The sequence below is a fragment of the Stegostoma tigrinum genome, chromosome 31, assembly GCF_030684315.1.
Source record: "Stegostoma tigrinum isolate sSteTig4 chromosome 31, sSteTig4.hap1, whole genome shotgun sequence".
In the NCBI taxonomy this organism is placed as follows: domain Eukaryota; kingdom Metazoa; phylum Chordata; class Chondrichthyes; order Orectolobiformes; family Stegostomatidae; genus Stegostoma; species Stegostoma tigrinum.
In genome coordinates, this window is record NC_081384.1 from 10846949 (window position 1) to 10873669 (window position 26721).

The window sequence follows — 26721 nt, forward strand, 5'->3', positions numbered from 1 at the left end:
TCCTTATCTTGAGAATGTGTCCCCATGATCTACATTGGCTAACCATGGGAAAAATAGTCTCAGTGACCAGAATTATCAAGCTCCTTCAGACTCGTATAGATTTCAGTGACATAGGGAGAATGAAGGAGAATTAACCTCATGCCTTTCTTGCATTGCTACATCTGCAAAAGTAATTTACACATGATAAGGGTTTATCGACATTGAAATGCGTGTCCTTCAGAGAAAGTATTTCAGCCTGGATGCCTTTTCCCCACAGGGAAAGAGGTTTTCAGTAAAAATGCTGTTTCAAACCTTGAAGACAAGGTCAATCCTGAAATCAATTCTGGACAGCAGCTGCCTCATAGCTTCATTTCTACAGACTCATAATTGACTTTTTTAAGTCAGCCAAAGAGAATCAGTGGCCTTTAGGAGTTCGCCTTTCTCTGACTTGGGCTCAGCATACAAAGATTGATTCCCCATCTTATCTAGCACACCATTTACTGCTTGAATTATCCATCAAAAAAGTCAAGATGAAGTAGTTATTGGCAGAATAGACAATTAAACGGAAAAAGATTAGAAATCATTCCTAGGCACTGACATAAAGCACGATAATATCCCATGTTCTGTTCATCTTACTCTTTCACCCATTATTTCCATAGATGTCAATGAAACTAAACACTGCAAGAAGTGGGTAACAGCCAGACAGCTAGGCAGTATTGACCTAGTCTCGCTGCAGTGAATGGGAAGGCAGCTGCAGGAGGGCAGTTGGAAACAAAGGAATCAAAATTGTGGTTAAAACATTGTCACATCCTGTCAATTCTACCAAAGGCAGGGTAAACCCAGCAATGGTTAGCCACCTGTTAGCGGAGAATAACCCATTTAAAGAATTAAGTAACAAACACAAAGAAAGCTGGACAAACTCAACAGGTCTGGCAGCATCTGTGGAGAGAGATACAGAGTTAACATTTTGAGTCTGGTTGTGCCTCTTCCTGATATTCAGTTCTTTATTATTTTAAAGGTACATGTTCAGGATACAATTTGATTGGCCAAACTTATGTTCCTGAAGCAAAACACACATTATTCATATATTATAGTCAAAATACAAATAAAATAAAAACAAACAATAAGTATTGGCTGCTATATATATTAAAAAACTATGACTAATTAACTGTTCTAATATATTAATTTCTCATAAACACATCCTTGGCAATGACAAATTCAGTAAAACAGATTGTCTCGCATGCAATTCTAGGAGCAGGAAGAGAACCCCAGATTTTAGCTGTAACAGAGAGAAGAATAAGAGCGTCCACATCCAGCTTCATGAGCCAAGCAACAACTGGAAAGCTAAAACTTAACATCCTGGTTCAATGAGAGCTTGGCCCCACCCATTCAGGCTGCTTCTATTGTTCTAATTTTAGAAAAAAAAACAGGCCACACAAGCTGTTTACTTTATTGGCTTTGAAAGAGGCCATTCATTACCTTTGTCTTTGTCTCAACCTTTCTTAATAAAAAAGGGACAAAATACACGTAAAGCCATAATAATTTCACATTGCTTTAATTAAATAATTATCTCTTAATTTATGGCAGGTTGGAAACATCACCGGGATCTCCTCAGAGGCAGTCACCCATCCTTTCCTTCCCCGAAGGGTAAAGCCAGGAAGCTGCCTCAAGGTGAGCATGGCTGACCGGGAGGCCTTTTTTAGATTTCTTGCTCAGCAACAGTCACAGGAATGTGCAGCCATACGCCATCACATGGCAGGACTTCCTGCTCAAGTCGAAAATGTCCAAATCTCTCCAGAGGGTTCCTGAAGATAGAAATCCCCTCAAGGAGCCGGACTCAGAGGGGCAGCACCCAACAGTACAGGAAGGCCTTGTTGCAGGTCCAAGGCTTTGGTCCCTCTGAATGGATCAGCTGCTGCAGGAACTCCCCTGCAGAAAAGAAGAAGAATGAGATTTAGTGTCGTGTGTACTCAAGTACAGAAATACAGGAATACAGTGAAAGGTTTACAATCTCACCCCATATGAAATCATTTTAGGTGCAAAGTCCCCGGTATAAATAGAGAGATAAAGAGAGAAAGTTACATTACCTTACAGCTACTTATTGTATAAGTTAGAAAAATAAGAACTAAAGTTAAAAAGATAAACATTACAGTCTTTCCATAAAGGACCTGTGGTAGATCAGCGCAGGGGGCTTCCACATGTGGCCTGACCAAGCCCGCAAGCCACTGACCGCCCTCAATGGTCTCCACTCCAATGACCGTCCCCGTTATAGGCAATGCAACCAGCTGGCCATCCCCACTCCGATGCCCCAGGCCTCTGCCCGTCCACGCTTCGAGACTTCAGCCCACTGGCCATCCCCGCTCCGCTTGGCCTCCAGCCCACTCCCCTCCAACCCAATCCCCTCCAGCCTGCTTGGCTCTGAGCGTCCAGCCCACTCCCCTCCAGCCTGCTCCCCTCCAGCCTGCTTGGCTCTGAGCCTCCAGCTCACTCCGCTCCGGTGCTCAGCTGCTCCATAATTGGCTGGTGGACAGGATGGCAATCAATGAGGAGGCTGCCTGCTAGAACATCACTGCTGATGGAAAAGGTGGAGCATGAGCACGACTAATTTTAAAGGAGACGAGACCGCATGTGATGTGGAAACACCTCATGTCAACATCAACAACCAAGCCCAACTATAGCAAGTGGCAGAGTTGGTTTGCATCTCAGTCTCTCAACATCACTTGCGAATACGCCAATTGAGAATTTTCATTTCTCGCACCTTGTAGCAACTTAGACCCAGTACATTGATAGAATGTGTTAGAGGCTAAGAATCCTGCAATAAGTAACTCATCCCCCGATTCTTAAAGCAGGTCCACATCAATAAACACATAATATGTGGGAATATGGCGGAATACTCCCCATTTGCCGGGATAAATTCAGTTCCACAGCCATCCAGCCTGTTTGATTGGCACCCCATTCACAGACTCTCACTCCCTCCAACACCAACGCTCAGTCGCAGCAGTGTGTACCGTCCACAAGATGCACTGCAAAGCTTTTTATCCAGAACCTTCCAAACATAGAACAATAATTCATCTCGAATAACAAGGACAGCAACATTGGAACACCACCATGTGCAATTATTTCTCCAAACCACTTAGCACCCTGACTGGAAAAGCATATTGTTATTCCTTCACTGTCACTGAGTCAAAATGTTGGAACTCCTTCCCTAACTACACTGCGGACATCCTACCCTATACTAAATAGACTGCACCAATTCAAGAAGACAGCTCACCACCAATAAGGGACAGGCAATAAATGCTGGCTCGCAAAACCCAAACCCCATGAATAAAGCTCACAGCATTGAGACTTGGATTCATAGTTATGAGGTACAGGATTGAGACTCGGCAGGTCCTGACCTCCACTGAAGAGTCAAAGCTATCAGATCCATCAGCTTAGTGCTCAAGCATTAACTGTTTTAAAGAGAAAACATTTTATCATCGTCCACGACAATCATTATTGCAAGATTTTTAATCAAGATCCCACTTGGCCTCTTGGGTGAACATTAAAAATTCCATTACACCATATGAAGAAGAGCAGGGGGTCCTTCCTGCTGTCCTGGCCAACATTTAGCCCTGAACCCACACAACTAATAAAAAAACAAATCATCTGATTTTGACTGTTTGTTCAATCCTGCTGTCTCCAAATTGGCTGCTGTGAGTCCTTTGATTGATTGAGTTATAGCCAGGTGTACCAAAGTGCAGTAAAAACCTTTGTTTATAAGCAGTACAGGCAGATCATAGTAAGCAAGGATGTACAGATCAAAAAGACTTAGACAGAGGCATACAGGTTACATTGCATAGGGCATGCACTACATGAGATCAATTTTAGCAAGATCAGCGTTATTTGAAGCTAGAGAGTCCATTCATCAGTCTGGTAATGGCTGGGAAGAAGCTGTTTCTGAACCTGCTTGTGCGTGTGTTCAGGCTTCTGTATCTTCTGCCTGACGGAAGAGGTTGCAGGAGATCATTACTGGGGTATGATGGGTCTTTGATGGTGTTGGCCGTCTTTCCATGGCAGTGAGCCACGTAAATAGAGTCCATGTTTGGAAGACAGAAAGCAAGGTGTAGAGCTGGATGAACACAGCAGGCCAAGCAGCATCAGAGGAGCAGGAAAGCTGACATTTCAGGCCTAGATTTTCTGAAGAAGTGTCTTCCCACTTGCCTTCCAGGGGAAACGGAGGCTTTCCTGCTCCTCTGACGCTGCTTGTCTTGCTGTGTTCATCCAGCTCTGCACCTTGTTATCTCAGATTCTCCGGAATCTGCAGTTCCTACTGTCTCTATCCATGGATGGAAGGTTAACTTCTGAGATGATCTGGGCTGGGCACACCACCTTCTGTAATTTCTTATGGCCCTGGGCAGAGCAGTTGCCATATCAGACCGTTATGCACCTGGACAGTATATACTTTCAACGGTGGTATCTGTAGAATTTGGTGAGGGACCTTGTGGACATGCTGAATTTCCACCTGAATAAGATGAAGCATCGTTGTGCCTCTTGACCGTCACATCTACGTGCAAAGTCCAGGACAGGTTGTCGATTATTGTCACTCCCAGGAACTTGACACTCCCCACCCCTTCAACCTTCGTTCCATTGACATAGATGGGACCATGTTCTTCTCCTTCCTTTCTGAAGTCGATGATCAGTTCTTTAGTTTTGCTGACAGTGAGAGAGGTTGTTATCATTGTATCACGTCACTAAACCCTCTCCCTTCTGTATTTTGACTCATTGTTGTTGGATATCCATCCCACTATGGTGGTGTCAACTGGAAACATGTAGATGGAGTTCGCTTGAAATTTGGCGACACAGTCGTGGGTGTACAGAGAGCATATAGGAGGCTGAGAATGCAGTGTTGGGGGGCTCCAGTGTTATTGTGGAGACGCAGTGACCTCAACTTCAAGTGAACCATAAAGAATTTTGGAATGTCTTGAGTTTGTGGAAGGGGTTATATAGTTGTGAATATTTCTGTCTGATTTCCACATGGGAGATAATGTTCTCTCGCAACTCTTCTTTCAGCAAAAATAATCTGCAATGCTTGTAACCTGCAAACCTGTTTTGGTTAAATCACTTTGTCATCTACCTCATTAGCAGCTGTCGGGAAAATACCATAGAAGCCTCAGTGAGAAGTAAAAGTGAATGCATAATTTAGATTTCACACACTGTATCAACATTAGCTCATCTTCCCATCAATAATATATCTGACAAAAGAGCAGCGCTCAGAAAGCTTGTGATTTCAAATAAGCCTGTTGGACCATAACCTGATGTTGTGTGGCTTCTGACTCTGTCCAGCCTCTGACATGGCTGAGCAAGCCACTCAGTTCAAGGGCAGTTCAGGATGGGCAACACATTTCAGCCCTGTTAATAGCTCCCAATCCCATGAAAGAATAAACAATTTTAATATTCTTGCACTTTCTGTAACTACCACTTCTAATTTTAATAACATCTCTCCTTTCATGCCTTTTGTCACACTGTTGCCATCATATTTTGTCATTCAGCTAAAGAACTTGCACAATTTTACATTTATTATTGCATGGGAGGAGGCTATTCGGTCCATCAAATCCTTGCTTGTATTCATTGCGCCCTCCCACTTGCCTTCCAGGGGATCAGACTTCTCAGCTTTTGCCGAAGGGAAGCATTATAATTCAATTTTGTGGACCTAAAGGGATATTTAAGACAGCACACAATTACACATTAGCAGCAAAATTGTACATTGTTGATTACATGGGCATTATGTTCTGGACCTTATATCACTGTGCATACTCTGAATTATAGTGACAAATGCTGTGGGAAGGTCCCTTCCTCATTAGATACCAGATCGCTGTCAATTGGACAACAATCAAATTCCAAATCAAATCAACTAAAACTGTTAGTGATTTAGTGTTACTTGAACATCTTAGTTTGCTTGCTTTCTTTAAGTGACCAACTATATTTTTTCTCAGTTCTGATATTGAAAATATTTAAACAAATTCTTATCAGGTCTGTCGTGATCATTTTCTTTTTGGTTACTTTATGGCCCTATCACTTGTCAAACAGACCGTCAAACAAGATAGTATGTTTTCAATTTACTTTCTAATCAACAGCAAGGTTTCCATAGAACCATAAAAAAAACTTTACACCAAAGAAATAGACCAATTCAGCCCATCACATCTGCACTAGCTGAAGAAACTAGCCACCCATTGTGATCACAATTCCCAGTCCTCGGTCTGGCGGGTTTAGCACTTCACATAAAAATCCAGGTTCCATTGAAATGATTTGAGGGTTTCTATATGAACACGGGCATCAATTCCAGACACCCACCACCCAAGGTGTGAGAATGTTTCTCTTCACATCCCCTATAATCCCATCAAACCTATGTCCCTGGTAATTGATGTCTCTGCTTTGGGAAGCAGAGATGCTCCTGTCCACTGCTTCAATGCCGTTCATTATTTTGTACATCTCAAGTAAACCATTCCTCAGCTTCCTTTCTCCAAAGGTAAACAGCCCTGGGCTTCTCCAATCTTCTTTCGCAGCTACAATTTTGAAGTTCAGGCAATCTTCTTATAAATCTTCTCCATATTCTTTCTTGAGCAATTATATCCTTCCTGTTATGTAAGGTGGGATCAGAACTGTACATGAAATTCTGGCTGCAGCATAACCAATGTATTGTATAGTACCAGATGGTGTTTTTGAATTCAGTACCTCATTCACTGAACTAAAGCAACTCATGTGGTTGCTTCGTCACGTTATCTGCCTCTTCTGCCACCTTCAGAGGCCATGCAGTTCAAGATCTCTCTCTTTCTTTACCCCTGTCAATACTACCCTATTTATTGAGCATTCCCCTTGCCTGCCTCTCCCAATGTATAACCTTTCACATCCCGGAATTGAATTCCATTTGCCACTTTTCCACGCACACAACCAAACCATTGATATCATCCTGCAAAAGCTGTTCCATCAGCTACATGGTCAATTTCACATCATTTGCAAATCTCCCAATCGTGCCTCCAACATTTAACACAAGAGAACACCACTTTCCTTTTTCAAAAACATCTGTAGACAATTACCTTTTATTTCCTGTCACTGAGCGAATTCTAGCTCCAACACATCACATTCCTCTATATCCCATGGGCTTTGATTATTTCATTTATTTATTTGTCAAATGTACTAAGTGTAGGAATACATAAGTACAGTGAAAAGTGTACAAAGTCACCCTTCACAGGCGCCCACTTGGTTACAAAAACCAGAATTAAAAGATTTTAACACAGACAAAAGGTAACCAAGAAAGAAAGAAAAGTCCAGATCTCAGAGTCCAAAGCCGCATTTATACAACGGTGCACGGGCCGCCCCAATTGCTAGGACACCCAGGAGGTCGCCGCCACCATGGCAAAGGCCCGTTCTCGCCACCATCATTGCCTCACCAGCCCTGCTCTAACCGCCCAGTGCCCCCTCACCGCCCACTGCCCCCTCACTGCCCACTGCCCCCTCACCGCCCACTGCCCCCTCACCGCCCACTGTTCCCTCACCGCCCACTGTTCCCTCACTGCCCACTGCCCCCTCACCGCCCATTGCCCCCTCACCGCCCACTGCCCCCTCACTGCCCACTGTTCCCTCACCGCCCACTGCCCCCTCACCGCCCACTGCCCCCTCACCGCCCACTGTTTCCTCACCACCCACTGTCCCCTCACTGCCCACTGCCCCCTCACCGACCCCGCTCTCACCGCCCACTGCCCCCTCACCGCCCACTGCCCCCTCACTGCCCACTGCCCCCTCACCAACCCCGCTCTCACCGCCCACTGCCCCCTCACCACTCACTGCCCCCTCACTGCCCACTGCCCCCTCACCGACCCTGCTCTCACCGCCCACTGCCCCCTCACCGCCCACTGTCCCCTCACTGCCCACTGCCCCCTCACCACCCACTGCCCCCTCACTGCCCACTGTTCCCTCACTACCCACTGTCCCCTCACTGCCCACTGCCCCCTCACTGACCCCGCTCTCACCGTCCACTGCCCCCTCACCAGCCACTGCCCCCTCACTGCCCACTGCCCCCTCACCGACCCTGCTCTCACCGCCCACTGCCCCCTCACCGCCCACTATCCCCTCACCGTCCACTGCCCCCTCACCGCCCACTGTTCCCTCACCACCCACTGCCCCCTCACTGCCCACTGCCCCCTCACCGCCCAGTGCCCCCTCACTGACCCCACTCTAACCACCCAGTGCCCCCTCACCAACCCCGCTCTCACCGCCCACTGCCCCCTCATCGCCCACTGTCCCCTCACCGCCCACTGTTCCCTCACTGCCCACTGCCCCCTCACCGCCCACTGTCCCCTCACCGCCCACAGCCCCCTCACTGCCCACTGCCCCCTCACCGCCCACTGCCCCCTCACCGACCCCACTCTCACTGCCCAATGCCCCCTCACCGCTCACTGCCACCTCACCGCCCACTGCCCCCTCACCGACCCCGCTCTCACCCCCCACTGTCCCCTCACCGCCCACTGCCACCTCACTGCCCACTTCCCCCTCACCGCACACTGCTCCCTCACCACCCACTGCCCCCTCACCGCCCACTGTCCTCTTACCACCCACTGCCCCCTCACCACCCACTGTCCCCTCTCGCCCACTGCCCCCTCACCACCCACTACTCCCTCACTGCCCACTGCCCCCTCACCAACCCTGCTCTCACCACCCACTGCCCCCTCACTGGGCCCGCTCTCACCGCCCACTACCCCCTCACCAGCCCCGGTCTCACCACCCACTGCCCCCTCACCGACCCTGCTCTCACCACCCATTGTCCCCTCACCACCCACTGCCCCCTCACCAGCCCCGGTCTCACCGCCTACTGCCCCCTCCCCGGCCCCGCTCTTACGACCCACCGCCAGTTCTCACCACGGACCGGCCTGATCTTACCGCCAAACTGGCACACTCTTGATTCGCTGCCGACATTGCTCCAGCTCACGATCAATCTGCCGTTACTGCAGGACACAGCCCACACACTCAGCTCCTGACATTACGTCCCCAGTCATGACCCGACTCCTTTGTAATTCTTTAGGTAGGTAGTTGTAAGGAGAGGTTTTGGGGGGCAGTAAAGAATTACTGCAGAGAGGAGAGAGAAAAAGGTGAAGGAAAGGGAGCTGGCGAGCAGAGTGGACCTCCAAATGGAGCGATTTACCCTACCATCACTTTGCCAGAAGGGGAAAGCCAACAAAATTTAACGTTAATCAGGCTATTCTAACAGAATTACAAACCAAGAGCAATAAGTACCACCCGCCTAGGACTGCCAACCAATTAGAGACTGGCATTTACAGAACTTGGCAGCATCATAGCTACTGCTGAGATACCATGGAGGGTTGGTGTTGAGAAAGTTGGGTGTTGTTTGGTGGGGCAGGGATTTTGCGAGTTTGGGTTGTCACAGGGAGGGCAGATTGGAAGCAACGTTCCCTGTGATTTCTTCTAGCATTGCGCTTCCAGAAATGAAATCCAGTTTGTGGCATGCTAATCGATATGAGCTGAGCATCCCAGTGCTCGCATAGTCACACAGTTCAAAGGGAATAGCGTGTTATGTTGTATGTCTACTACTGACCCACCTCTCTGCACTGAGTCTAAGGGCTTGTTAGGTTAACAGTGATTGAACTAGGATCACGTGTGAATCCATACAGGAAGAAGAACTTGCGTTAACAGCAACTGTAATTTATTACATGATAGCCACAGGTGCATATTACATTAATTCATCAGGCATGATTTCAAAAGCTATCAGAAGCCAGACATGACGAATCCAACCCAACTGGGAGCTGGAACTGGACTCCCCGATTCTCCGCTGTGTGACATCGTTACATTGGGTGGAGCCTACTGCAGTCTCCAACATTAACCTCTTTGGAACCATTACCTCGTGTGACAGATGAGAAGGCATGCAAACAAATGAGTACAGATTGAGGAACCTCCTGCCAAACTGGCCACACCAGTTTCTCAGTTCCTTCTCATCCAACCTGGAGCCGAAACAGTTGCAGCCCAGGCAGGATGAAGGCCTTAACTGGTTGTTAAGTGTCCATTTAAAGGCCTTAGTTGGTAATAGGAGGTCGTGGTCTTTCCCACTTCAGGGCTTGACTTCTGAGGTTAGGGGAGGAGAACTGGTATCTACCGGGTGCCATTGATCCAATTATTTGCCCTGGCCTCCACAGCCCCTGCCACATCACAGAATCATCAAATCCCTACAGTGTGGAAACAGGACCTTCGGCCCAACAAGTCCACACCCAACCTCAGAGCATCCCACCCAGACCCATTTCTCTATAACCCACCTAATCTACACCTACCTGTATACTATGGGTGAGATAATAAAATGTGAGGCTGGATGAACACAGCTGGCCAAGCATACTATGGGTGATTTAGCATGGCCAATCCACCTAACCTGCACATCTTTGGACTGTGAGCACCCGGAGGAAACCCATGCAGACACGGGGAGAATGTGCAAACTCCACACAGACAGTCGCCCGAGGGTGGAATCGTACCTGGGTCCCTGGCACTGTGAGGCAGCAGTGCTAACCACTGAGCCACTGTGCTGCCCCTCATCATATCAATACTGTGCATAGAAGAGCAGGCCAGAGGCTAGGAATTCTGTGGTGAATAATTCCAAACCTATAACCTCTTCCATCCAGAAGGACAAGGACAGCAGATGCTTGGGAGCACCACCAACAAAGGAGCAAATTCTCCTCCAAAACACACCAGCCTGATTGCAACTAGTTTGATGTATTTGCTGGGTCAAAATCCCACAAGTGTCTTCCTAACAGCATTATGCATGAGTCTACACCACAGAACAGTTCTAGAAGTGATCTCATTAGCAATTTCTCCTGAACAGATAGGTTGAGCAACAAAAGCTGGCTTATCAGCAATGCCCATATCTTGTAAGTAAATTTATTAAAAGTCAAAATATGTTTATCCATAAAATGCTGTGGAAGGAGAAATTTAACACTAACCAGACCCAAACCCCCTTTACAGTACGCACCCAATGGGACAACAGTTGGTAAGTTTAAATATTTGAGTGAGCACACATTGTGCAATGAAATACGAGATAACAAGGTGTCGAGCTGGATGAACACAGCAGGCCAAGCAGCATCAGAGGAGCAGGAAGGCTGATGTTTTGGGCCTAGACACTTCTTCAGAAATGGGCCGATGAAATATCCCTGATTTTATGGCACGCGCCCCTGGTCACTTGAACCTTTGCCCATGTATTCCAAGCTTGTGGTTGCAGTGCACAGTGGCATCAATGTTAGACTATGAATCCAGAGACCCAGGTAATATTCTGGAGACCCAGCTTCAACTCCCACCATGACACATAAACAACATCCTTAGCGGGATAAAATTCACGAAAGAAGAAGAGAACAGCAGCCAACCACCCTTCCTAGACATGAAGGTAGAACGCAAAAACAACGGGGAACTGCAGACTAGCGGGTATAGACAGACCACACATATGGACCAGATACTCAATTACACTAGCAACCACCCCAACACCCACAAATGGAGCTGCATCCGGGCACTATTTAAATGAGCCACAACACATTGCAACTACCTGGAACTATGCAAAGCAGAACAGGAGCACATATACAGAGTCTTCAAAAGGAGTGGATACCCAAAAAGCACAATCCACCATTATCTCCGAGACAGCCCACAACAGGAAGACACAACACAACCCAACTCACTAATCACCCTACTGTAGTTCCGAGACATATCAGAGATGACCACAAGACTGCTCAGACCCCTGGGTATCAGGGTAGCCCACAAACCGATCACCACCCCGCGACAACTACTAATGAATGTAAAGGATCTCGCACCCAAAACCAGAAAAACTGGGGCAATATACAAAATATAATGCAAGGACTGTGAGAAACACTACATAGGCCAAACCAGAAGAAAACTGACAATATGGATAAATGAACACCTACTAGCCTCCAAGAGACACGGCCAATTCTCACTTGTCTCACAACACGTGGACAAAGAGGAACATGAATTTGACTGGGACAACACATTCTTAATCACACAAGCCAAACAGAGACATGCCAGGGAATTCCTGGAGGTCTGGCATTCCAACAGGAACTCCATCAGCAAACACAATGAATTAGACTCTGTGTACAAACCACTGAGAAACAGAACTGGAAATAATAACAACATCCCCAGCAAACTGAGGTATATAAATAACAAATGGAACAGAACACCTACGCTTCATCAGAGGCACACTGACGATGTTACCCAGCAGGGTGATGAAACGTTTGCGTCCAGCAAGTCTACAACCCCATTCACAACCTGAGCTACAAATCTCCTTGATAACTTTAAATAGTGACTGCAAATTATCACTGTAAAGCACTTTGCAGCCTGAGAACATGAAAAGCACAATACAATACAAATCAAAGAAAGGACGCTAGAAATACTCAATAGGCCTGGTAGAAGCTACTCAGAGAGAAACAGAATTAATGCTTCAGATCATGACCACAATCTGAAGCATTAACTGTGTTTCTCTCTCCACAGATGCTGCCAGAATGCTGGGTAATTCCAACAATTTCTAGTTTTTTTTTCAGACCTCCGGCCTTGGCAGTATTTCATATTTGCATTAAGCTATAACACAGAAGCCTGCCCTTTTCCCCTTCAGTCATGCTAGATATTTGGGAATTAGGAAGCAAACAGCAAGAGGGAATTTCTTAACCAAAAAGGATTAGAATGTTGTTCATTAGAAAGAAAACTGAATTATAAAAATGATCCACAAGGGACGGAGATCCAGAAAGTAGCAATCAAACAATAAATATGGTTGGTTTTCATTGCATTACTTCAGCAGTTTTATACTTTTGGACTGAAAGCATAAATGAAACTCCAAGTTATGTTAATTATTTTCCACATTAAACCTTTAATATGCACTGTGGGAATCGGGAATAACATTCTATCAATAAAGTTACTCTTGACCTGCGAGTAGCTTTTATTCCTATGAAAGCAGCATTTGTTCCAGTGCACACAGAATGGGCTGGAAACCTGAGCAAAACTATGGCAGGAGCAGGCAGCCTAGAATTTCCTTGATAACAAGGTGTGGAGCTGGATGAACACAGCCGGCCAAGCAGCGTCAGAGGAGCAGGAAAGCTGACGTTTCGGGCCTAGACCCTTCTTCAGAAAAATATTATCTCAGATTCTCCAGCATCTGCAGTTCCTACTATCTCGAGAATTTCTTTGGAACTGTTTGTAGTTTAAAGTTTAATAAGAACAGAGACAAAAACAATCATACATGCAAATCCTTTTTGGTAAATTGAATTTGATCTGAAGAGAATAGTAGGCTAAGGGCATGAATAATGAAATACACTGAATGTGCTTATTATGAATGCATTAGTTAGCTGGACAACCTGTAGGCACTTTCAACAAGCCTGAAAGAGTTTAGCATAATGGAATATCTCTGTACAGTACATCCGTGATAATTGTTACAGCTTAATATCTAAATGCTATTTTGAGATTTTAGCAAATTTCCAGTCATCCTAGTTACAGTCATCTAGAGGAATTGGCTTTTCTTTCAGTTTTCTTGTCACAACATCAAGTTCAACTACATAGCACCCTTAATGTAATGAAACATCCCAAGGTCCTTACAGGATCATTATAAATACGAGTTTTGCATATAATAGTATGATGCATAGTTATCTGTAACTGTAAATTGTAATCTGGTCTGTTAAATAAACCGAGACGTATTTTAAAAATAAATTATACCAGAGCATTTTAATCTGTTCTACTTACCAAAAAGTTAAGACAGAAGACATGGTGATCAAAGTGGTACGTAGGTATTTGGGGATGTGTGCTGCTCCTTTCAGAGAGTGGGTCAGCTTACCCAGCGGGGGAGCTTTGTGTCAGCCTAGGTTCGACAGTGTGGCTGTACAGATGTGTAATAAATTGTGATAACAAAATGTAGAGCTGGATGAACACAGCAGGCCAAGCAGCATCTTAGGAGCAGGAAAGCTGGCGTTTCAGGCCTAGACCCTTCATCAGCCTTTCCTGCTCCTAAGATGCTGCTTGGCCTGCTGTGTTCATCCAGCTCTACACCTTGTTACCTCAGATGCTCCAGCATCTGCAGTTCCCATTATTTCTGTGTGATAAATTGCTCCTGGATCAAGTTCTACAGGCTACCTTGTCATCTTTTTTATCATTTATAAATTGACCTAAACATAATACAGTACTGATGCCTTTTATAAAACAACAGTGTTGCAAGCTAGGTACCTAGCCATAAGGCAAAAGAAGACCTCAGACAGGAACAAATTTGTTGTGCAGAAGTTACATTTACTCCAGGATTTGAGACAAATAATCACTACAGGAGCAGTGAGTACTGGGTTTGTGAGCCTGCGAGCTGCACCTAAAAACAACAGTAGCCAGAATGAAAGGAAAAAAATATACACAGTAGCTGTATTGTGGAATGACCACACAGATAACATCACAGTAGCAAAACAATTACAAATTCCTTAGTCATAAATGGCATTTTCTAAAGATATAGAATATCAAAAAATACTAACAAATTCCCGAGCCTGAATTGGAAAGTCACTAACATTTCTTCTGACCTGCTGAATATCTCTTACATTTTCTGCTTGTATATCACTGCAGAACTTACCCACTCTTTAGTTTGAAATAGTACCTTGAGAATCTTTTGTCTCCATCTGAAAGTTGGGGGCGGTGGGTATCAAGGGCCTTGGAGGTCACATCTAACAGTTCAGCATGCCTCTTGCACTTCATTTGCTGCATCAGCCTAGATTTAGGGGGTTAGTATACCAATGGGTGAAAATAAAAACAAAAGAATTAATAAGGCCAGCTAACTTGGAAGTCTACATTCAGCACAATTTTGATCCTAATTGCTAATTACTGTAATGTTTGAACTTGCCTGGAGTGTCCAAATTTGTAGACTTAGCACACAAATGCTGATTTAATGCAATTTCTGTGGAGCAGTACATGTCAGTGCCTTGCACCCATTTCTACTGAAGGCTTTTTAAAATTAATTTATGGGATTTGGGCATCGCTGGCTTCGCCAACATTTATTATCCATCTCTATTCTCGCTTCACAAAATTGTGATGAGCTGCCTTCTTGAACTTTAGCAGTCCTTAGAGTACATATGCACTTCACACAGCTGTTTAGGGAAGGAAGTCTTGGGATATTGACCTAGCAACAGTGAAGGAACACTGATACTGTTCCCAAACAGAATGGTGCATGGCATGCTGGGAAACATTCAGGTGATGGTGTTCCAATGCATCAGCTGTGCTTGTCCTTCGAGGCGACAGAGGTAATTGCATTGAAAGGCACTATCTGAGAAACCTTGGTGAATTACTGCAGTATGTCCTGTGGTTGGTACACACTGCTGCCACTGTGCGTGGGAATGAATGTAGAAAGCGGTGAATAGGGTGTCAATCAAGCATTTGCTTTGTCCTGGATAGTGCTGAGTTTCTTGAGTATTGTAAGAGATGCACTCTTGCAGGCAAGTAAAGAATATTCCATCATGTTCCTGATTTGTAATTTGTAGATGGTGCACTGGGGGTGAGTTACTTGCAACAGAATTCCTAGCCTCTGACCTCCTTTTGTAGACAGCACTTATATGGCTGGTCTAGTTCAGTTTCTGGTCAATGGTATCCCCCAGGATGTGATACTGGGGGATTTAGCAATGGTAGTGCTGTTGAATATGTAGGATGAACAGTTTGATTCTCCCTCATTGGAGATAGTCATTGCTGGCACTTGTGTGACACAAATGTTACTTGCCATTTATTAGCCCAAGCCTAGAGGTTGTCTTGTTGCATATGAACATGAACATTGTGAATAGTATCCAACATTGTGCAATCATTAGTGAACACCCTACTTCTGACCGTATGATGGAGGGAGGTTGATTGACATTGTGTCTAAAGATGATTGGGCCTTTGACATCACCCTGAGAAACTCCTGCAGCAATTTCCTGGAACTAAGCTGATTGACCTTCAAAGGTCACAATCACCTTCCTTTGTCTTAGATATGACTCCAAACAATTGATTCTCATTGTTTCCAATTTTGCTATGATTCCTTGATGCCATACTCAGTCAAAAGATGCCTTGGCATCAAGGATAGTCACTCTTAGTTCACCTCTGGGGAATTCAGCTTTTTATCTATGCGTTGGATGAAGGCTGTAATGAAGTAAGGAATGGAGCTGTCCTGGCAGAACCCAAACTGAGCATCATTGAGCAGGCTGGTGCTGGGGAAGTGCTACATGATAACACTATTGCTGACCCCTTCCACCACTTCGCTGAAAATTGTTAGTAGGCTGATCAATTGGAAATTGGTGTAGGTTTATCTTATATTTTGTGCTCAGAACATACCTGGGCAATTTTCCATATTTCTGGTTGAATAATAGTATTGTAGTCAGGCTGGAACCACTTGGCTGGGGGCATGGCTAGTTCTGGAGCACAAACCTGCAGGACTATTGCTGGAAGTGCTGTCTGTCAATAGCCTTTGCAATATCCAGTAGCTCAGCCTTTTCTCTATCGCAGAAGTGTGCGTAAACTTAGACTTTAAGTATATTCAAGGCAGAGATCAATAGCTTCCCGGATACTAAGGACACCAGTTGAAATGGGATAATGCAGGAAGATGACATTGCGATAGATGATAAACCTTGATCCCGAATGACAGAACAGTCCTAAATGTACCTAATGCTTATATATACAGGACACAGTTCAGAAGTTTGAAGTTGAATGACATGTAAATTAATGAATGACTTACTTCGTTATGCAGACAGCTCAATGATCAATGGCATAAATTTAAAGTAATTGCAGAACGATTGGATGCAAGGGAGCTGAGGGGATTATTTTTAGCTAGAAGAGCAGCACAGGTGGAAGCAAGTAAGCTTAGCAGTACTCAGACATGAATTCGCAGTGTCTTACAGGATGGAGGGTGGTATTTTTATGGCACAAGCTGCCAGGAAATGTGGTAGAGGTAGGTACAGTTACAACATTGAGTTCTGAAGAAGGGTCACTGGACCCAAAATGTTGTCTTTGTTTTCCTCCACAGTTGCTGCCAGACCTGCTGAGCCTTTCCAGCAACTTTGCTTTTATTGTGTTCTAATAGTTTTCGGTTTTTACAATTACAACATTGTTATGTTCGTAGAATCCCCAATCAGCCCAAAGTGCCTACATTGACACTCTGAAGAGCAACTTATCCAATCCCAACCCCCAAACCAATGCTCGCATTTCCCGTGGCTAATGCACCTAACCTACACATCCCTGGACACTAAGGGTAATTTAGCATGGCTTGTACATCCAGCGTACACATCATTGGACTGCGGCAAGAAACCAGGGCGCCCATCAAAAACACACACAGATATGGGGAGAATGTGCAAATTGCACACAGACAGTTGCCCTAGAGTGGAAACAAACCTGGGTCCCTTGTATTGAGAGGAGGCAGTGCTAACCACTGTGCCATTTTGCTGCTCTTTATGTTATAACATATGACTATAGCAAATTTACCTTGTAATATTTACCTTAAAGACTATTTATACTGTGGTTATTTTCCATGGAGCAAAGAAGACTGAAGGGGGCATGATCGAAATGAATAAAATATGAGGGACTTAGACAGAAAGGAGCTTTTCTCCTTAGCAAAGAATCAAAATGACCAGGGGGCATAGATTTTGAGGTAAAGAGCAGAAAGTTTAGTGGAAGTGTGAAGAAAGGTCTTTTCACCCAGTGGGTGATGGGAATCTAGAACTCACTGCTGTAAGGGTGACAGAAGCAGAAACTCTCATAACACATGTGAAGTATTTAGATGTGCATTTACGATGCCAAGGTTATGTGCCAAGAACTGGGTTTAAAATTGTTAGGTTCTTGTTTTTGTCTAGCACGTACTCAACGGGCTGAAAGGCCTCATGCGGTGCTCTAGGTCTCTATGACCGTATGACCCTAAGTTGCAAACATTCTGGTTTAACCTCAAATACGTCAAAGTGAGGGGGATGGAATCAATGGCTAGGGAACAATTTGTAGAGGGAAGTGAAGACAATGGTCTCAGTTTTCCCAATATTTCATCAGAAGAAATTTTTGTTCATTCAGTATTGGATATCAGACAAGCAATGGGGCAATTTAGAGACAGTGGAGGGGTTGAAAGGAAGAGCTGAGTGTCATCACTGAATATGCTGAAGGGGCAGCATGTGGATGATAAGTGGACTGAAATAAACAATGCTGCCATCTCTGAAGCGAGCAAGAATAATGGGCATTCATACCATAATGTTTTTGAAGATGGCAGTGCCTGCAGACAAAACAGCACGCATTATTCACAAAGCATTACTCATTGTGTTCAATGAATTGTGGACATGGGGCATGTTATCAACTCAAGTATATAGCATGAGTAAATTAGCCATGATTTACTCAAGGTCAGTTGATGTTTCATATACATACATATATTCAAATTATATATATTATCTCTTAAGAACAGATGTTAATGGATTTTTCTGGAAGGAATTCAAAGACTCTTGCAGTCTGTTAGGCCAGAATCTGCAACTACATTATTACAGTTGACATAGCAGCTGAACATTAAATGTTGACAGAGGGATTTACCATGTTAATTGTGACAGAAAAGCATGATATTGCTGTGCAATAATAGTAAGTAAGGTTTGAACATTAAGTGTCTGATCCGCAAAATATGATAACATAGATAAGATCGTTTATTAGCTAGCAGAAAAACGATGTGCTCAATAATCTTGTACATTTTAGTATTTTATGTTAATTATGTTCTCTAATATCTTATGAAAGGAAAATCAGGAAATATACAATGCAGTGGGAATTCTACAAGGTTTAACCAAAACACAAAATTATACTCAAATTTGAAAGCACTCTATATCTCCACTATCTTCAAATCAGAAAAAAAGCTTACGTAGCAAGTTAGTGCAAATCCAGAATAAAACACTACAGAGGTAATTAGATCAGCCTGGCTTTTTCCAGGTTTCCAATTTTTATTGCCTTTGACATTGTATTAGTGAGACAGACTGGACAAACAGTAAACTGGTGTCTGTGTGGAACATGTTGAAAATGTGAGCGTGTCCTACGCTCAATGTCATCATTGAGTGACTGAAGGTGAAGCTTCTATTTAGGAATGCCAAAATTGCCACTTAGGTGTCAATCACTTGTTTAATTCATTGGCAAGCTGTTGGCCCCTCTTGCCTTTTACTAAGAAGAGGATTGACTCATTCCAGTTAATTGTACACCTTTTCCTATCTCCTTCCACTCTAAACGCTCCTTGAGGTGAAACATCTGCACTCCTCCTGAATGATCTTTGAATTTGCTTATCAGCGTATCTAACTCACAGGTTCCCTATTTATTAAGAAACTCCTCAGAGTAGAGAAGTACGTTGGGGAATAGTGCAAGGCTTGAGCCATCACATCAGATGTGCGTTTGGCACCCCACACATTATTCTGTTCCATAAACATCAGTGCAGCTAATTACCTTTGAGATGAACTGAGAATGTAAAATACTCTTGACAAATTTAAGACTTTCTTCCTCAGTGGATCTGACTGTCAAGCAGGAGCTAAACAAGACAACCCAAGTGATGCAGAGATAACAAGGTGTAGAGCTGGATGAATACAACAGGCCAAGCAGCATCAAAGGAGCAGGAAAGCTGATTCTTCAGGTCCAAAGGAAGGATCTAGGCCCAAAACATCAGCTTTCCTGCTCCTCTGAAGCTGCTTGGCCTGCTGGGTTCATCCAGCTCTACACCTTGTTATCTCAGATTCTCCAGCATCAGCAGTTCCTGCTATCTCTGACCCAAGTGATACAATTTGTTTATTGCTCCTGTCTAAGACTGCCTCATTATCTTTTGTCAAATTAGATTGAAACTGAACATGATCGGAAACTGATTTGGAGGGAAGTTATGACCTTGTACCTAATTCAGTGTTGGTTAGTTTAGATGGATAGTGTGTGGAACAGAATGATGTCAAAAGCATGTGCTGAATTCCCGTACTGGTTGCAGCAGTCCAATGAGGCCCGGCAACCTACCAGCCCCCTGCTTGGTACGGAGTAGCATCTCTCATGCTAAATAACCAATTGTCTCCATTGAATATCGGAAGATGTCTATGGTCCTCTGTAGAGTACGGCCAAAAGTGAAAAGGGTAGAATTAAAAACATTAGGATCATTTCCTGATAATAAAATGTGAGGCTGGATGAACACAGCAGGCCCAGCAGCATCTCAGGAGCACAACAGCTGACGTTTCAGGCCTAGACTCTTCATCAGAGAGGATCATTCCCTGTTCAATTCATGAGCAATTGCTTTCAATGTTGCTAGTGCCTAAAGAGAGGGGACAATCATGATTAAATTTAATCCCATTCCCACACTAATGGTGTTGATGTGTGGCAATACAAGATATAGGTTCGTCAAAACTATTGTAAATAGCTGCCAATGGCACTTCAAAGCATTTTTATCTTTATGTTACAGAGATAGTAGGAACTGCCAATGCTGGAGAATCCGAGATAACACGGTGTGAAGCTGGATGAACACAACAGGCCAAGCAGCATCAGAGGAGCAGGAAAGTTTGACTTTTTGTGTTGGGACTCTTCTTTAGAAATGGAGGAGGGGAAGTGGAATCTGAAATAAATAGGGAGACAGGGGAGGCAGATAGAAGATGGGTAAAGGAGAAGATAGGGTGAGAGGAGACAGAGAAGCCAAAGAGACAGGCTTAGAGCCAGTGTAGGTGAATGTAGGTGGGGAGTTACGGAGGGGATAGGTCAGTTCAGGGAGGACGGACAGGTCAAGGGGGTGGGATGAGGTTAGTAGGTAGGAAATGGGGGTGGGGCTTGAGGTGGGAGGAATGGTTAGGGTGGCGAGGACTAGCTGGACTGGTTTTGGGATGCGGTCGGGGAGTGGAGATTTTGAAGCTTGTGAAATCCACATTGACACCCTTGGGCTGCAGCGTTCCGAAGCTGAATATGAATTGCTGTTCCTGCAACCTTTGGGTGGCATCATTGTGGCACTGCAGGAGGCCCAGGAAGGACATGTCGTCTGAGGAGTTGGTGGGGGGGACGTTGAAATGGTTCGCGACTGAGAGGTGTAGTTGTTTGTTGCGAACTGAGAGTAGGTGTTCTGCAAAGCGGTCCCCAAGCCTCTGTTTTGTTTCCCCGATGTAGAGGAGGCCCAACAGGAACAGCGGATACAGTATATCACATTGACAGATGAGGAGGTGAACATCTGTTTGATGTGAAAAGTCTTCTTAGGGCCTGGGATGGGGATTAAGGGGAGGTATAGGGGCAGGTGTAGCACTTGCTGCGGTTGCAGGGAAAAGTGCCGGGAGTAGTGGGGTTGGAGGGGAGTGTGGAGCGGACAAGGGAGTCACGGAGAGAGTGGTCCCTCCGGAAAACACATTAGGGTGGGGAGGGAAAAATGTCTTTGGTCGTGGGGTGGGAATACAGATGGCGGAAATGTCGGAGGATGATGCATTGAATTTGGAGGTTGGTGGGGTGGTACGTGAGGACGAGTGGGATTCTGTTTTGGTTATTATTGGAAATAGGGGGTGTCAGGGATGAATTGCAGGTGACACGGTTGAGGGCATTTTCGATCACTGTGGAAGGGAAGTTGTGGTTTTTGAAAAAAGAGGACATCTGGGATGTTTGGGAGTGGAATGCATCATCTCAGGACCAGATGCGGCGGAGGCAAGGAATTAGGAATAGGGGATGGCATTTTTACAGGAAAGTGGGTGAGAGGCGGAATATTCCCGGTAGTTGTGGGAGTTGGTAGGCTATATCCATTTTAAATCTACCAACTCCCACAACTACCTGGAATATTCCTCCTCTCACCCACCTTCCTGTAAAAAGGCCATGCCCTATTCCTAATTCCTTTGCTTCCGCAGCATCTGCTCCCGAGATTAAGCATTCCATTTCCGAACATCCCAGATGTCCTCTTTTTTCAAAAACCACAATCTCCCCTCCACAGTGATCGAAAATGCCCTCAACTGTGTCTCCCGAATTTTGCACAACTCATCCCTCACACCCCCATCCGCAATAATAACCAAAACAGAATCCCCCTCGTCCTCACGTACCACCCCACCAACCTCCAAATCTAATGCATTATCCTCTGACATTTCTGCCATCTGCAATCAGACCCTACCACCAAAGACCCCTTGTCCGCTCCACACTCCCCTCCAGCCCCACTACCCCCGGCACTTTTCCCTGCAACTGAAGCAAGTGCTACACCTGCCCCTGTACCTCCCCCCTCACCCCGATCCCAGGCCCTAAGAAGACTTTTCACATTAAACAGATGTTCACTTGCACATCTGCTAATATGATATACTGCATCCGCTGTTCCTGTTGTGGCCTCCTCTACGTCGGGGAAATCAAATGGAGGCTTGGGGACCACTTTGCGGAACACCTACGCTCAATTCACAACAAACAACTACACCTCCCAGTCACGAACCATTTCAACTCCTGCCCCTCCCTGCACTCCTCAGACGACATGTCCATCCTGGGCCTCCTGCATTGCCACAATGACGCAATGGCACCACCCAAAAGATGCAGGAACAGCAACTCATATTTTGCTTGGGAAACCTGCAGCCCAAGGGAATCAATGTGGACTTCACAAGCTTCAAAATCTCCCCTCCTCCAAACACATCCCAAAACCATCCCTGCTAGTCTCCGCCTCCCTAACCATTTCATTCCTCCCACCTCAAGCCCCACCCTTCATCTCCTACCCACTAACCTCATCCCACTCCCTTGACCTGTCCGTCCTCCCTGGACTGACCTATCCCCTTCATAATTCCCCACCTACACTCACCTTCACTGGCTCTAACCCCACCTCTTTGACCTGTCTGACTCCTCTCCTATCTTGTCCATTATCCATCATCTATCCGCCTCCCCCTGTCTCCCTAGTCATTTATCCTTATGTTCACTGAATTTATATATGCTGATTTCTATAATCTGTATTTGGCTTACCTACCCTTCAAAGGGACACAGTGGAATGTTGGCAGTGTCACTTTCTGGTAATCCAAACACTCAAGCAATTTCCTCTTAGGCCGTGGGTTCAAATCCTACCCAAGAAGTTTTTCAATTTTAATTCAAACTAAAAAGTCTGGATGTAAAGTTAATCTTGGTAATGGTACTCAAAAAAATTATAATCAATTGTTATTTAAAAAATTAACTGCCCTACTAATACCTTTCTGGAAAGGAGTTCTAATTACACTGGACTTGATGGAACTCGAGCTGCATAGAAATTGACTCTAAACTGCCCTTGTAAATGGCCTGGCAAGCCATCGTTCTGGTCTGCATTTTGTCTGTTGAATTAATTTTGTAATATTTAATCCGAGTTCAGATGTCCTCACAATAGACAAAAACTAATAGATTTTCAAGCTGTGAGAACATTTGCAATAAAGGATAATGGGAATTTTGTTTCATGTAGAAAATTGGCAAGTTCTGGTCAGAATATTGCAATTAGGAATGGGTAGTGATGCCCAAATCCAATGAAAGAATAAAGATTATTAGCGAGGATCCCTTCTTTTGAAATATGAAGTTACTTTAACAGTTTAAATTTCCTTCTCCTGTGACACCTATCACAGAGATAGGGACAAGCAGGAACTTGGGGAATGCCAATAGAACATTGCCTCCTCCAGATTGCCTTCTGTGTTTCATACCACAAAGACTTGGACATAGATCACTATCCTTTCATCATCATTGGGCCAATATTCTGAAGTTCCTGACATCTAACCATCAGCATTGGCAAGGTCCATCAGCTTCACCTTCACAAAGGCGTTGATATGTAGGTGCAGCATGTAACTAAAAAGGCTAATGGGATGCTATCACTTATTATGAGAAGAAAAGTAAGAATGTTATGCTTCAGTATATACAGGGCATTGAAGAGGCCACATCACATATCTGGTGTGCAGTTTTGCTCTCCTTACTTAAGAAAAGATACAATTGTGTTGGAGATGGTTCAAAGGAAATTTACTAGCCTGGTACCGGAAATGAATGGATTCACTTTTGAAACTAGGTTAGACAGGGTAGGTTAGTTTCCACAAGAGTTTAGAAGGGTGGGCAGTGACTAATTTAAATGCATACAACTCTCAAAGTTTGGAGGTGGAAAAGATTGTTCTCTTGTCGGTTTGTTCAGAGCTGGGGAACACTGTTTTAAAATTAGGGATCATTCTTTTAGGTCAGAAATGGGGAGAACTTTATTTTCTCTCAGAGACTGTGGAACCCTCTGCCTCAGAATTCAGTGGAGGTGGTGTCCTTGAATACTTCAAAGGCAGAGTTAGACAGATTAGACAAGGGAATCACAAGTTGTCAGGGGTAGCTGGGAATACAAACATATATATTGGCATTTTGTATTTCCATGAACATAGAATTCTAAATGCATACAGGCCAGCCATGATTTTTTTTGAATGCTGGAGCAGGCTCAAGGGATCAAATGACCTACTTCTGTTTCTATTTTACATGTTTGTATGTTCTCACGGCAACTAGAAATGGGCAGTTTTGCCATATCCTGTGAATCATTTGAAAATGCGGATCATAATGAGATCATTTCTCTGTCTCAATGCATGTCATATTTAAGATAAATGGAGGCAAAAGGTAGACGAAAATTACCTCATTAATTCATTCTACTTCCCAAATGAGAGAAAAGAACACTATTTAAACACGTACATTCAAATACTGAGCATGTTAAACATTTATACCTCACATAATACATTTTTTAGTATGCTCTTTTGTAATGTGGGATGGCTTATTCCTGCAAATTTGGGTTTTGAATGGCATTGCAGCCATACAAGAACTTCAGTTTCCTGAAAATTGAAGCTTTTCACTTCTTTCAAAGGACACGCCTCTCCTTTTGAAGGAAAGTTCATCAATTTTGCCAGCCACGATTAAGGATCTGCATTACCAGATCAAGTGTTACCACAGCCATGTATGGAATAAATTGGCTTCTAACCAAAATGTCTTAAGCCCAATCTTAAATAAGTTCTTCCTATTGCAACAGAATGGCACTCATTTTAATAATTCAGGAAATATAGGCATCACTGTCCAGGCCCACATTTAATGTCCATCCTATTTGCCCTTGAGAAGGTTCAGGTGAGCTGCCTTCTTGAACTGATGCAGTCCATGTGTTGTAGGTACGACCACAATGCTGTTACGGAAATGGTCTCCAGGAATTTGACCCCACGATGCAGAACAAAAGGCAATATATTTCCATTTCCCAGCCCTGAGGGTTCAACTTTTCACAGCATTGCAAGTGGGCTTATGAAGGCCTGTTCTCTATCTTGTGATCTTGACACAGTCATAAATGTTTTCCTTTAGAAATGTTATTTAAACATACCAAAGCAAAAAAGTTGTTGTCTGAACGGTAATTTATAGGTTTGGTTATGAGCAGGAACCAAAGGAATTTCTCCATTGTGGTTTTTTCAGGATAGGATTGAGCCAATGCAAATTGATCGAGGTTTGTGATGAAGCTTACTGTCTGCTAAGCATAAAATCAGAGCATAGTGAGCTCAAAAGGAAGCCATTCAGCCCATTGAGTCTGCACACCTCTTTCGAAGACTAATTCAGTTGGCCATATTTGCTCACACTTTCCTCACATTCCTACAATAAAATCAGGCATAAGGTGGAACCCAACACAAGAACCAAATCAGAAATTACCCGCTTTGCGGGTGGGACAAATTTTCCATTATCTTGTTTTGCAAATGGTCGCACAATTTGAATATTTATTACAGTTTGAGTATATTATGAACATCTGTACTTTTATTGCAAACATAACAGAAAATTAATTCTGTTATGAAAATGTAGAAGATAGCCTGCTAACTTTTTAAAAACCTGATATAACTGCTGAGATATCCAAAGAGGAAAAAAAGGTAGATACTGAAATGACGTTATAATAGAATTTCAGGCAGCATGTCTGACTGGCAAACTTTTGATTATAACATATGGATGTCAAAATAACAATGTAGACACTGGAAAAATGCATATTGGTCACAGTGCTTTCTGAAATGACGAGTGGCACTAGCTGTTGTACCCTCCCCTCCATAAGGCACTGCTCACACAGCAACATAGGAAGCAGTCAGGCAAAGCAGTAGTTTAACATATTCCAAATCCATTTTATATACCTGACCCTGATCTCTCTTGTCAAGTAGATTTGTCTTTCCCTATTTACTATGTAATCTCTCACTTATCTTTCCAGTATGTTTGCTGTGTCTCTGGTGATATTTCAAAATCTTACCATCAGTTGAACCCAGTAATCTCATAGTCATGTTTCCTTGCTACTTTGCACTAATCTTCCTGCCTTCACGTTTGGACAGAGCAATCTTCAGAAAAGCAGCACACAAATCAACAATTTATTTGTGTCTTCTCCGGCAATCGCAAGACTTTGCACACAGCATTCCATTATTATCAAATCAAGCTAAAATTGAAGATCTGATGTTGAGCCTGGGGCTCAGTAATTTATAGAGGTTTGATCAATTTGTCACCTGGAATTAAAATGCTGATGATGTAACGTGTGTACAGACAGAGGATGGGGGAATATTTTCCAACTGCAGTGATCCTTTGTGTGCCCTTAACTGGGGATTAGGAAAGGGATTAACAAAGGGATTTATTTAATACAAGGTTGTTAAGCATTTCCATGGCAGAAGAAAGGTTTAGAAAGTATATTCTGTGAGTCTGTAATTATCACCACTATTTTTATGTGGAAAGTGCATTCACTTCGCATTTATGAAAGGGTTGTTAAATTGGTCTGTTAGGACAGGAATTCTTATGGTTTTGTCAAATCTGTATCCACCC

At 44.1% G+C, this 26721-nt stretch overlaps 1 long non-coding RNA gene across 1 annotated transcript; it reads right to left on the bottom strand.

The window, feature by feature from the left end:
• Positions 1-1568: 1568 nt before the first annotated feature.
• LOC125466165 (uncharacterized) lies at positions 1569-26338 on the bottom strand. Its single transcript, XR_007250390.1, has 3 exons — positions 26165-26338; positions 14624-14734; positions 1569-1908 (listed from the first exon to the last, which is right to left on the bottom strand). It is a non-coding gene; the product is annotated as an uncharacterized LOC125466165 (long non-coding RNA).
• Positions 26339-26721: the final 383 nt, after the last annotated feature.